Raw genomic sequence first — 14,901 nt, forward strand, 5'->3', positions numbered from 1 at the left:
GGGAACTGGAGAGGAAATTTCTTTCTTTCTTTCTTTCTTTTTTTTTTTTAAAGATTTTATTTATTTATTTGACAGAGATAGAGATAGCCAGTGAGAGAGGGAACACAAGCAGGGGGAGTGGGAGAGGAAGAAGCAGGCTCATAACGGAGGAGCCTGATGTGGGACTCGATCCCAGAAGGCCGGGATCACGCCCTGAGCTGAAGGCAGACGCCTAACAGCTGTGCCACCCAGGCGCCCCTGGAGAGGAAATTTCTAATTAGAGTGGAGAAAGGTCTAGATCTCCACTGCCCAGTATAGTAGCGGCTAGCCACATGTAGCTATGTAAACTTAAATGAATTAAAATGGAATGAAATAAAAAATTTTGTTCTGCAGTTACACCAGTCACGTTTCAAGCAGTAACCACAGATGACTCATGACTACCATAGTGAACAGCATAGGTAGAGAGCATTTTCATCATTACCAGAAGTCCAACTGAACAGTGCTAGATGACCCAAATGTCTCTTCTACCTCAACAATGTCCATAATACAGAAGACTCTTTCAAATGCAGAGTAGAAATACACAGTATCTATGCAAAAATATGGGTATTTTCATTTGCATAATGCATTTTCATGGCTACGGACATGTGGTGTTTTTATTTCTGTAAGGTCCTCAACTCTTTATTCCTTTCTCTTTGACGTCCAGGGGAGTTATGTAGAACTGCTGGCAGCTGGATTAAATCGATGCTTTTCATTTTCACCAGAGGGAAGGCATGAACAAAAAAATATATATTTGTTTCCCTCAAGTCACTCATCTGAATCAGGAAGTTTAAATCTGTTGCTCAACACTCATTATCACTTTGTCTGAATGATGTTCCTTGAAGTAGTCAAGGGAAAGGCAGAATGGGATGACACTGATTACAGTAAATAATAGGCAGTGTAATTGGTTAAAAGTCTTGCATCTGATTATTAGTCTTGTGACTGGCTTTCATCCCAGATTCCACAGGCCATGAGAAATGAGTGTCTGTCTCCTTTCTGTTACCCCTTCACTTTGGAATCTAAAGTGACAGTGTTCACATAGGAGCTTATTGGCCAAACGATCCTTAAATGGGTCAGAAGGACTTAAAAGTTTATTTATCCCTTTCGACAGGAACCGCTATCTTCCAGTAATTCACCAAAATGACCAACACAAAGGGAAAGAGGAGAGGTACCCGCTTTATATTCTCTAGGCCTTTTAGAAAACATAGAGTTGATCCTTTGGTCACATACACACAAATCTACAAGAAAGGTGATGTTGTGGATATTAAGGGAATGGGCACTATTCAAAATGGAATGCCCCACAAATATTATCAGCATAAAACTGGAAGAGTCTACAACATTACTTAGCATGCTGTTGGCATTGTTGTAAACAAACAAGGGTGAGATTCTTGCCAAGAGAATTAATGTACGAATTGAGCATATTAACTACACAAAGAGCTGAGATAGCTTTCTGAAGCATGTGAAGGAAAATTATCAGAAAAAGAAGGAAGTCAAAGAGAAAGGTACTTGGGTTCAACTGAAGCACCAGCCTGCTCCACCCAGAGAAGAACACTTCGTGAGAAACAATGGAAAGAAGCCTGAGCTGCTGGAAATCATTCCCTATGAATTCATGCTGTGATAAATGTAAAAACAAACAAACAAACAAACAAACCTCAAGACTGAACTAACTAACTAACTAAATGTTTATTTATGCTAATATTTACGGAATATGAGTGAGGGGGTACACAGGAGTTCTTTGTGTTGTTCTTATAACTTTTTATGCATCTGAAATTATTTTAAAATAAAGTTACATAAACCATCAAATCATGAATTTTCATTTTAAAAAATCAAACAATTGGCTTAAAGTTTTCCAGTCTTTCCCCCATGCATTTTAAATGAGTTTATCCTGTGTATACATTTTCTATCCAGTTTTCTTCACTTTCTATCCAGAAATTCTTCACTTGTAAAAATTTCCCACACATTATTATCAATAATATCACTCTCTAACTCTTCTGCCCTTTCTACCACCAATTTCCTTTGTGAGAAAGTGACTCTGCTAGGTGAGATTTAGACAGTACAGTTTAAAATATCATGTTAAATGACCACATGATATTTTGTTAGATCAGATCAGGCATACCATAATATACTTAATTAGTCTCCAATTTGGGGATATTTAGGGTGTCTCCAGTTTATCTCTACTGTTATAAGCAAAGCTGTGATATTATTGTACTTAAATTTTTTTAATATTCAAGGTTTTTTTGCTCAGTATAGCTTCCCAGAAGTCAAATTACTGGGTCAAAAACCAGGAGCAATCTACACTTTCAATGCCATCCCGATCAAAATACCAATGACATTTTTCAAAGAACTGGAACAAACAGCCCTTAAATTTGTGTGGAACCAGAAAAGGCCCTGAATCGCCAAGGAATTGTTGAAAAGGAAAAACAAAGCTGGGGGCATCACATTGCCGGATTTCAAGCTGTACTACAAAGCTGTGATCACAAAGACAGCATGGTACTGGCACAAAAATAGACACATAGACCAATGGAACAGAATAGAGAACCCAGAAATGGACCCTCGGCTCTTTGGGCAACTAATCTTTGACAAAACAGGAAAAAACTTCCAGTGGAAAAAAGACAGTCTCTTCAATAAATGGTGCTGGGAAAATTGGACAGCTACATGCAAAAGAATGAAACTTGACCACTCTCTCACACCATACACAAAAATAAACTCCAAATGGATGAAAGACCTCGATGTGAGACAGAAATCCATCAAAATCCTAGAGGAGAACATAGGCAGCAACCTCTACAACATCGGCCAAAGCAACCTTTTTCATGACACATCTCCAAAGGCAAGAGAAACAAAAGAAAAGATGAACATGTGGGACTTCATCAAGATAAAAAGCTTCTGCACAGCCAAGGAAACAGTCAAAAAAACTAAGAGGCAGCCACAGAATGGGAGAAGATATTTGCAAATGATGCTACAGATAAAAGACTGGTATCCCAGATCTACAAAGAACTTCTCAAACTCAATACACAAGAAGCAAATAAACAAATCATAAAATGGGCAGAAGATATGAACAGACACTTTTCCAATGAAGACACACAAATGACTAACAGACACATGAAAAAATGTTCAAAATCATTAGCCATCAGGGAAATTCAAATCAAAACCACACTAAAATACCACCTTATGCCAGTTAGAACGGCAAAAATGGACAAGGCAAGTAACAACAAATGTTGGAGAGGATGTGGAGAAAGGGGATCCCTCCTACATTGTTGGTGGGAATGCAAGTTGGTACAGCCACTCTGGAAAACAGTGTGGAAGTCCCTTAAAAAGTTAAAAATTGAGCTACCCTATGACCCAGCATTGCACTACTGGGTATTAACCCCAAAGATACAGACGTAGTGAAGAGAAGGGCCATGTGCACCCTAATGTTCATAGCAGCATTGTCCACAATAGCTAAATTGTGGAAGGAACCGAGATGCCCTTCAACAGATGACTGGATTAAGAAGATGTGGTCCATATATACAATGGAATATCACTCAGCCATCAAAAAGAATGATTTCTCAACATTAGCTGCAACATGGACGGGACTGGAGGAGATAATGCTAAGTGAAATAAGTCAAGCAGAGAAAGACAATTATCATATGGTTTCACTCATTTATGGAACATAAGAAGTAGGAAGATCGGTAGGAGAAGAAAGGGAAGAAGGAAGGGGGGTAAACAGAAGGGGGAATGAACCATGAGAGACTATGGACTCTGGGAAACAAACTGAGGGCTTCAGAGGGGGGGGAATGGGATAGACTGGTGATGGGTAGTAAGGAGGGCACGTATTGCATGGTGCACTGGGTGTTATACGCAAGTAATGAATCATGGAACTTTACATCAAAAACTAGGGATGTACTGTATGGTGACTAACATAATATAATAAAAAATATTATTATTAAAAAAAACCAGGAGCATTTTAAAAAATATGTACTGTCGAATTTCTTTTAAAATTGTGTTATTTGCCAGCAGTAACTTTCTCAAGGGAAAGGAAACATCAGAATACCCAGAAATCAGAAATAGACCTCACTTTTCTTATATATCATTAAAGATTCAAAGCCCCGTCCCTCTCATATTTCTAAGATTCTGTGATTCTGTAACAAATGGGTAATGTTTCCTGAAGGAAGTACATTTTGGATGTTCCAACAGATGTTACCTTCATTTTGGGAGGAAGAAAGATTGGCGAATCCTTCAACTGATGGCCTGGTACTCTCTATAATAACAGATACTAAGGGCTACATGAATATTGTCTGTCCCTGTTTCAGAGCAGGACTTTATTAAATGGGCCCCAAATTTTGCCTGTTAATTCTTCCCATTTCTAAAGAAGCAAGAAGATCAGTGCCTTGAGCACTAATTAAAATTGTAAAGATCAAGATTGGCTGGAGTTTTGGGGAGGTGGTTAGGAAAGGTATGTGGAAGAGGTAAACCTGAGCTGGGTCTGAAAGCCTGGGTAGGATTTAGATAGGCAGCTGTGGGAGTTGGGAAAGCCCCTCTGTTATATGTGGGAAAGGGATGGAAGTCAAAGGTTTGAACTAGCACTGTCTTGGGTATCGCAAAGTTTGGGAAGAGAGGGAAGAATGTACAAGTAGCTAAGCTGGGCCCATTAGTTGGAGGATATTGAACATGTGGTTGAGAAACTAGGTCTTGATCTTGTAGGCATTGGGGAGTCACCCTAGGTTCTTAAACAGGATGTGATGAAGAAAGCTGTATAAGATGACTCCTATGGCTGTGCCAGTGGTAAATCAGAGTAGGAGAGATAGGATTTTTTTTCATAAGATAATGGAGCCCCATCTACAATGCTAGAAGTCAGAAAGGAGAAGGGAAGAATGTTAAAGTTATTTCAAAGAAAGAAAAACAGGGCTTGGTAATTGATATATTATCGGGGATGAGGTATAGAGAGAGCCTTAAGATGATATTCAAGTTCAAGCCTGACCATAAGACTGGTAGTGCTGCTATCCACATGACTGAGAAAGGCCCTTCTCTAGGCTGGTTACTGGGGCCCTGATACTTTCAGAGGAAACTGAGTTTCTGTCAAATAGATACCATTTCTTCATAACCTCCATTTTACTTCAAAGATGCTTATTTTGCCTTCTTCTTGGTCTTCATCTGGCAGTGGCTTTTAGCATTTTAACTTTGTTTCTCTGTCCCAGAGGATTCTGCCAAGTAATAATCGTAAATGCTTAAATGCTTTCAAGAAGTTCTGCTGAGTATTCCCTTCTAATGAAATCTCCTTCAGCGTGACTGTTTTGTAACTTTCTCATTTTGCATATTGGGATCTTTAAAACCAGGTCAACCTTGTTGTTACTGAGAGAGTTCAAAGATACATTTCCTGCAAAGTTGGTTGGATCTCCACCTCCCTGCCTGACCCAATATTTAAGATTAGGACTTGAAATGTTACAATAGTACAGTTTCAAAACAAAAGTTAAAAATTTCTCAGGGGACTTCCCTGGAAATAATGGTACATACCTGTATGTGTGAAATTGTGCAGTTTAAAGAATTGTGTCCAGGGAATTAGGAGACCTGGATTCTAGTCTCAGCTCTTCTGCTAATTGAAGTATGAACTTGAACAAGTCACATTTAGCTCTTCTTTATGTCTCTGTTTCTTTTTCTGTGAAATGAGAAAGATAAAAAAGATGATTGCTAAGGTCAATGCCAGCGCTAAAATCAACTATGTATTAAAACAATGTTTGCACAGCATTAGCAACATTTATGATACTTAGAGACCACTGGGTTAGATACAGCACCAATGTGTTCACTCCATAAAGATAGGCAAATATGATAATTCAGGCTAAAATAAATGAAGTTTTTAGACTTAGTTATTGGTTTGGATTGCTTTTATAAGTGAAATAAACTAAATAATTCAGATTGAGTAACCATTCCCTTTGACACTGGGGTCAGTCCAACATTATATGCCGGTTCTCCTGAAGTAGAATAGAACAGGACCCAAAGGTGAGGTTGCTCTGATTTTCTGAAGTCTGTGCCTACAGCCTCTTGAGTGCTGATTCCCAGAAATAGCAGTCATACTGCTCAGAGCCATCTTAAAGAATCCTAGTAATTTTATCATAAGGGGAACCAGCCAAATATCTTTCCTCTAATAGAGACTCCAAGGACCGTGTTGTTAGAAGAGAGGGTTTTACTCCATTGTGCCCCTTTCAAAAATTAAGACTATTGCCAAAGTATCCCTATTGCCTATTAATGGATCCCCTATGGCTGTATTATCCACAACTTAACATTAGTGCTTCTGAAATCTGGATAGCAGATCACCTGGAGGTCAGAATGTTCTCTGTGGACCCTATAAAATATTGCTATAAATGTATTCCAACTTCTTTAAGTATTTGCATCTATTACCTCAATATGCACTGAGCACCATGTAAACAGAAGGACATACTAACACATACAAAAGCTCTGTTCAGCAAATTTTTCAGCTCTCAACTCAATTCAATCCTGTTCACCCAGCTACCTATTCTATCTACACCTTGCTGTCTGGATTAAATGCTGATGTAAACTGTGTTCTTCTTGGCTTCAAACTTTGGCTTCTTTTCAGACTTTTCTGCCTCTAGGACTGCCTCAGGTTACAATTGCCCTGTCTTGCATCTGCTGCTCTTTCCCCCCCTACTTTCCCTTGTGAGCAAGTGGCTCTTACAAGTGGAATTGAGACAGTATGTTTCATACCATCATATGACTACAGGGTATTTTTACTAGCAGTTTAAAGTGCAGACACAAGTATGTGACCACAAATGAACAAAAGCAAGGCATTGGTGACACCTGGTATGCTTGTCCTAGGTGTTCTTCTGCTACATGTTCATTTGCTTTGCTGTCTGCTCCAGTCACTAAAGGATTTAAGAGGAATCTGGACTGAAAACCTAAAATGGAGAAAATTCTCCCCATGAACTAAAATTGTGTTTGCAAATTAACATATGACTGTCACAGATTGATTTTGGTGGTGGAATACCTTTATTCAACCTGAACAACACCAGTGATTTGTGGACCTGTAGTCTGATGAATACCAATTGATCAGAACATTTTGAGTGTTATTTATATAATTAGTCATCCTGTACTACTACTTATAGTAAGCAGTTCTGTAAGTTATGTCTACAACTTACTGTACAATGTGGGATTTTTACTGACCCTCAAATTTTCTCAAATACTAGCATCTTAGGATACTAGTATTTATTAAAATTGTTCCTCTTGGCCCTTGTCTCTCCCAGATGAACCATGTCTCAAGTCAGGAAGTTTTAAGCTCTCTCTTTAGTCTAATGGTCCCTCATATTTATCAAGGGCTTTATGATTACAAAGTTTTTTTTTATATATACCATCTCATTAAATTATTTTACATATCCTTGCCTACCTCATTGAGTTGCTATCATTTACTTTTTAAAATACAGTTGACCCTTGAACAATGCAGGGGTTAAGGGTGCTGACCCCCTATGCAGTCAAAAATCCATGTGTAACTTTTGACTCCCCCAAAACTGAACTACTAATAGCCTACTGTTGACCAGAAACCTTACCAGTAACATAAATAGTTGATTAACACATATTTTGCATGTTCATAGTACTATACACTGTGTTCTCACAATAAAATAAGCTTAAGAAAATGTTATGAAAATCATAAGGAAGAGAAAATATATTTATAGTAGTGTACTGTATTGAAAAAATTCATATATAAGTGGACCTGTGCAGTTTAAGCCCATGTTGTTCAAGAGTCATCCATAGATGAATATTTTCAGCATCACAGAAATTAAGAGTTTGCTATACCACCCAGGTACTAGTAAGTGGCAGAGTCAGAATTATAACCCAAGTCTTCTAATTCCATGTTCTGGGCTTTCCCATCTGGTCCATTCAGTGTAAAATGGAAAAGTGAGGAATACCCTATGAAATACAGTGATTTAAGCAAAAGCCTATGTGTGACTTGACCTCTGCAGTGATCCCAGGACTGTACTTCACATTGTATTTGAGGATAGTCACCATGTTTCAGTTGAGCTCCAGATAAGATTCTGCCCTTGGATCCTTTAGCAAGTTGAACTATGCTTATAAATCCTTTTAAGTGACAGAAACTTTCCTCACTGATATGGACTAAATTATACCCCCCCAATTCATATATTGAAGCCCTAATATCCAGTGTGCTTGTATTTAGAGTAAAAAAGTAATTAATGTTAAATGACGTCATGATGGTAGGGCCCTGATAGGATTAGTGCCCTTATAAGAATAGACTTCAGGGAGCTTGGTCACTCTTTTTACCATGTCAGGACACACTGCCTGCAACCAAGAGAGCTCTTGCCAGAAACCAAATCAGCCAGGACCTTGATTTTGGACTTCCCAGCCTCTAAAACTTTGAGAAATAAATTTCTGTTGTTTAAGCCACTGAATCTGTTGTAATTTGTTATGGCAGCCTGAGCAGACTAAGACATCCATTGTAGGTTTCTTCTTACCTTGGAAAATCAAAAAGTTTCAAGAAGGTGGTGCCTTCTTTAGGCATTGGTGGTGCCTGGGTGGGTCAGTCAGTTAAGCATCTGACTCTTGGTTTCCGCTCAGGTCTTGATCTGATCAGGTGTTGTGGGATCAAACCCTGCATCTGGCTCCATGCTCAGCATGGAGTCTGCTTAAGAATCTCTCTCCATCTCCTTCTGCCCCTCCTCCCCACATTCTTTCTCTCAAATAAATAAACAAATCTTAAAAAAAAGAAGGTATCATTGACATTCCAACAGTTGTATACATGGGACAAATTGATTATACCTATTTTGTTCTGAGGGGATACATTTAACTTATTAGAATCCACTCATAATAGGCATTATTATTATTTTATTTATTTATTTGACACAGAGAGAGAGACAGCCAGTGAGAGAGGGAATGCAAGCAGGGGGAGTGGGAGAGGAAGAAGCAGGCTCCCAGCAGAGCAGGGAGCACAATATGGGGCTTGATCCCAGGACCCTGGGATCATGCCCTGAGCTGAAGGCAGATGCCTAATGACTGAGCCACCCAGGCACCCCTGAAGGAGCTTTATTAAATGACTTTTTTTTCCCACTAGGGTAGGGAGTCAGTAGTATTCTACCCCTTGAAAATCAGTGTAGTGGACCAGGAATTTACGTTGCCTGCTCAGGGGATTGGCCTACAGCTTTGTATAGGAATTGCTAATTTATGACTAGAAGGGCTTGATCTGGCTCTTAATACTCTTCTTACTCAAAGGTGTTAAAAATGTTATATACATTCTACATGTTTATTATATTTTTATACATCACCCATTTGTAATTTTGGTTTATAATCTGAGCAAAACTATTATTTTGAACTTAAGTCAAAATGACAGTTTCATCACAAACCCAGTTTTATTTAACAACTTCTCCTTTCTCATTTTTCTCTGGTTGCTCATTATTGTATTCCTTTACTTACATGAACTGCTGAACATTCCTAGATTTTTTATATTTTGGCATGGCTACTGTTGTAAAGGTATTTTATTTTATTTTATTGGGGTATTTTAAACCTTTGACATTTATGGATGGTCTTGTTGTCTTTTTCTTCTTTCAATTTTTTTCCCAGTGTAAGAATGGTCTTGAGGGGATGGGCAAGATGGAATGGTCAGTATCTTTCCCTGTTAGTTGATATTAAGGCCAAGATAGAAGAAGGACTCCAGCTATTCTCTTAATATTTAAAAACACAGTCCCACGTGTGAGTACAATAGAGCCGACCTTCTGAAAGACTATAAAAAAGGCAGTTTCTTGGGCATATTTCTACTTTTCCTTTTTTCCACAACTACTTCCATTGCCTGCACCAAGCACAGAACCTACAGGCCAATGACACAGGGCCTTTTTGTCACTTAGCTGTCTAAGATCCATAAAGGTGTTAGTTGAAAATATTACTGCTCACAGGAAATACCTTGCCATTTAAAAAGGGGATTCTTGGAAATCAAAAAGACTTCAAGACCCATAGTAATGAATTTTTAATGGTGGAATTTTAAGGATAGCTATTTTTGTTCTGGAGAGAAAAAGGTAGCCAAATGCTTTCTTTATGTATTTGTTAGGGTAGCCTAACACCCTTAGTGGTCAGGGAGCACACACACATGTCTCTAGGTAGAAGAATTCTGCTCCTTGTGTACAGATTATAGTGATGCTTCCACAGTAATTCTAATCTCCAGAGACAGAGGCTGTAGATGGCTCATACAGCCTCACATCTTGGATTTGGCAAAAGATTGCTGTCCAGGCAACATCAGCAAATATAAATAAATTAGACCTTGTCAAAGTTGGAAACTTTTCTATGCTTCAAAAAAGGCTACCAGGAAAGTGAAAAGATAACCTATGGAATGGGGGAAAATGTTTGCAAATCATATATCCGATAAGGGTTTTGTATCTAGCATATGTAGAATTCTTGTAACTCAACAATAAAAAGACAAATAACCAAATTAAAACTATGCAAAGGACTTAAATAGGTATTTCTCCAAAGAAAATATACTAACAGCCAATAAAGACATGAATAGATGCTCATGATTAATCAGGCAAATGTAAATAAAAACAATGAGATACCACTTCATGCCCATCAGAATGGCTATAATAAAAAAGTCAGATACTAAATAACAAGTGTTGATGGCAATGTGGAAAAGTCAGAATCTTCATGCGCTGCTGCTGGGAATGTAAAATGGAGCAGCCACTTTGGAACAGTCTGATAGTTTGTCAAATGGTTACAAATAGAATTACCATCTGATCCTGCAATTCCACTTCTAGGTATATATCCAAGAGAAATGGAAGTGTATGTTCACATAAAACTTACACATAAATGTTTATAGCAGCATTATTCATCATAGATAAAAGGTAGAAACCACCTACATGTCCATCAACTGATGAATGGATAAACAAAATATGGTTATATCCATACTATGAAAGATTTGGCCATAAAAGGAATGAAGTCTGATACATGCATCAACATTGATGAACCTTGAAAACATTATGCTAAGTGAAAGAAAAAGGCCACATAATATATATTTGATTCATTTTTATGAAATGTTCAGAATAGGCAAATCTATAAAGCCAGAAAGTACATTAGTCATTGCTGAGAGATGGGGGACTTGGCTCTAGGGTTAGTGGTTGCTTTTTACTGTAGTGATGGTTGTGCATATCTGTGAATATACTATACTAAAAAACAGTAAGTTATATACTTTAAGTCGGTTATTTATATACACACCATATATGAATTACCTATCAATAAAGCTGTCTTAAGATATAAATTAAATAAAGACATTGAAGATATGAAAAAACAAATTGAACTTCTAGAGATGAGAAGTACAGTATCTGAGGCAAGCAGTACACTGCATGGGATTAATGGTGAAGAAGAAGAGATTAGATGATGAGGTGGAAAACATTCATTAATTTTAATACACAGCAATAAAACTATCCAAAGTGAGGCACAGAGAGACAAAAGAAAACAAAACAGAATATTAGTGAACTATGGGACAATTTCATAATATGTGTAATTGGAGTTCCCACAGGAGAAGAGAGAGGAGATGGCCAATAAAGGATTTGAAAAATAATAACTAAAATATTATTCAAATTTGGTGAAATATATACCTATAGATCCAAGAACCTCAAGTACAAGAAACACGAAGGGAACTATGCCAAGAGACATCTTAATCAAATTGCTCAAAATTATTGATGAAAGAAAAATCTTAAAAGTTATCAGAGGACAAAAAACACCTTGTATTCAGAGGAACAAAGACAAGATTGATCACAGATTTCTCTTCAGAAACAATATGAGCTAGAGGGAAGTGGGGAAACATCTTTAAAGTAGTGACAGAAAAAAGTCAAATCTTTCACCTGGGGAAAAAATATTTAAAAAGAAAAATGAAATAAAGAGTTTTTCAGACTGCAAAATTTGAAATAATTCATTTCCAGCAGACCCATACCTGAAGAAATATTAAAGGAAGACCTTCAGGCAAAAGGAAAATAATGTAAGAAAGAAATACGGATCTACACAAAGAATGATGAGCATTAAAATTGGAAGCTACATGGGTAAATAAGATACTTTTTTCCCATTTAAGTCTCCTTGAATGTAATGGACTATTATAGCAATAATTTTAACAGTGTATTGTGTAGTTTATAACAGTGTATTGTGTAGTTTTGACAGCAATAGCACAAATGCTGGGATGGAAAAAAATGGGAGTATACTGTTTTAAGTTTCCTATATGGCAGGATTTCTACCTCTAAGGCAGACACTTCTCTGCTGTGCATCTTAGGGAAAAAAATGGCCCACATCCAGACACACTGGAAATTCCTTTGCCATTTTGCTTCTAGTCAGAGAATAAGAACTTGCTAATCTTTGTGTCAATAAGGTGCCATCTGCCTATCAGTTGGTGACAAAAACTGGTTTGTTTTTCCTAGTTCTGTTGATTGAAGCATTTTGCAAAGCACTGCAGTTTCATGGAATGGTAGCTGATACTGTCATTTTCTACCCTCTCTTGTTCTTCATCTTGATGCAAAATTTCCCTTGTACCTGAAGAGACAATTAGCGTGGAAACATGAGGTTGTCACTCGGTCTTGAACTTAAAATTTCTTTTTTTTTCTTTTTTTTTTTTAAAGATTTTATTTATTTATTTGACAGAGAGAGAGAGACAGCCAGCGAGAGAGGGAACACAAGCAGGGGGAGTGGGAGAGGAAGAAGCAGGCTCATAGCGGAGGAGCCTGATGTGGGGCTCGATCCCAGAACGCCGGGATCACGCCCTGAGCTGAAGGCAGACGCTTAACCGCTGTGCCACCCAGGCGCCCCTGAACTTAAAATTTCTAGGCTAGTATTCAAGTATTGAGTGAACATCTGCTATGCCCTGAGCACTCTTAGGAGTATGCATTATATTATTTATCTTTATATTCCCCCCAAAGTGCCTAGCATATTGCCTCCATATAGAAGGTACTCACTATGTTGTCATTGAAGAAATAAATGAGAACACATGGTGCTTATGATTTGCCTACTATCTACAGTCACAGTGCCCAACCCAATGTGCCAGACCATGCTTAGTTACCTTGCATTTTAACGTAAATAACTTCTTATGGATTCAAGTCCATGAAAACAAAAATTGAGTCTGTCACATTCATCAATATATTTCCTCACCTAGCATAGCATCTGGCATGTAGCAATAGTAGCTTGGCAAAATTGTGTTGAGTGGATGAATGAGTGAATAAACAAATGGACTTTGGGAAAGCTATTTAATCTTTCTGAGCTCTTGTTTCCTAATTTTGAAAAGTAGCATTAATAATCTTATTGTGATAATATACATGTCAAGTACCTAGCACATTGCTTGGCACATAGCAGGCAATCAATATATGTCCAAGTTTTCTTTTCTCTTCCTTACTCCATCCCAACCACCTACCTACCTGTGTGCATGTTCTGAGACCATATTCCGTAATGACTTTTTTCTAGCATGTGAACTGATAAACCAAATTATCAAACATGTTGATGGCCAACATTACCTTAATTTAACTCTCAAGGTGGGTCCAGGGAACTTTTATGTATGGAAAACCCTTCAAGATCTAAAGCTATAAAGTCTGAAAGGAAGGTTTTTCAGACCCCCATGAGCAAAAGTAGAAGAAATATTTATGAGCTCTGAAGCTCTTTAGCTCAGAAGGCCATGGGTTGGGGGATTCTTTGGCTTACCAGCTCTGGGAGGTCAGAATGTTCAGAATTTTCATACTCTCCAATCTGATGCTCCAACCTCATATTAGACCAATTAAGACTTCCATGAATGAGCCTAGACAGCCAACTTTTGAGAAACTCATCTACCTCTCATCTACGATGTAGATTCTAGTTCCAACTATGCTAAAATTTACCTTAGGCCAATCCTATAACTTCTCTGAGACTCAATTCTCTCTCCATAAAGAAGATCTGTAAATTTCCATCAAGGTGGAAGAGGATAAAGAAAATGTGGTGTTTCATACAATGGAATATTGAACTGCAGTTAAAAGGAATGGTCCAGGGGCACCTGGGTGGCTCAATTGGTTAAATGTCCAACTCGGTTTTAGGTCAGGTCATGATCTCAGGATCCTGAGATTGAGCCCTCCCGCTGGGCTCTATGCTCAGTGCAGAGTCTGCTTGTCCCTCTCCCTCCCCCCCTGCTCTTCCCCCTCCCTGCTTGTGCACACACTCTCTCAAATAAAATAAAATAAAATAAAAATAAAAGGAATGGTCTAGATCTCAAAACAATGCTGAGTGAAAAAAACCAGATATATACTGTATGATAACTTTTAAATAAAACACAAAAATAATACTGCATGTTTATATGTATATAGAATTATCAAATATGATATGAAAAGAGAATCAGCAAACCAATAATAGTTCTTACATCTGAGGGGAATGGGAGGGCACAAGGAGGTGTCCCAGATTGGGAAGAGGTCCATCAGATTTATCTGTAATGTCCTGTCCTAAATTAAAAATGAAATTTCTTTTAATTTTCTATATTTTAAAAATAAATTTCTAAAATATCCTTTAAAAAAAAAAGGAAAGCGTTAGATTAGGTAGTCCCTAAGGTCCCTTCGAGCTCTAAAATTCTAGGGCTCTAAGATAAAAGGAAGAATTCAGTAGTGGAAGGTTGCAACAGTCTCACTTAGCTCTCTTTGGATAAATTCTCCCCTGGGAGATCAGAGCAGACCACCTTTAAGATCTGTTCCTACAGAATGTCTGTGGAAACAAGAGAAGACAGACTCAGCTCTTTTATATGATTCATTGCTTTCTGGGCTCCTGCATGAACTATGTCCTGACTTCAGTGTAGGAGCTTGGGATCAGAAGGGCTTGGCTACCAAATGGCTTACTACAGAGAGGTAAAATTATCTTGGATATTTTCCACCGTGAAATACTTCTGTCTTTTGACAGGAATATCAAGTGAAGATGTTTTCC

The 14,901-nt window shown here is 37.9% G+C and overlaps 1 pseudogene; it reads left to right on the forward strand.

Annotated features, from left to right (window-relative positions):
• The first annotated feature begins 1,131 nt into the window (after window positions 1–1,131).
• On the forward strand, window positions 1,132–1,633 carry LOC113241181 (60S ribosomal protein L21-like; annotated as a pseudogene).
• Window positions 1,634–14,901: the final 13,268 nt, after the last annotated feature.

This window comes from Ursus arctos, chromosome X (genome assembly GCF_023065955.2).
Source record: "Ursus arctos isolate Adak ecotype North America chromosome X, UrsArc2.0, whole genome shotgun sequence".
NCBI lineage: Eukaryota > Metazoa > Chordata > Mammalia > Carnivora > Ursidae > Ursus > Ursus arctos.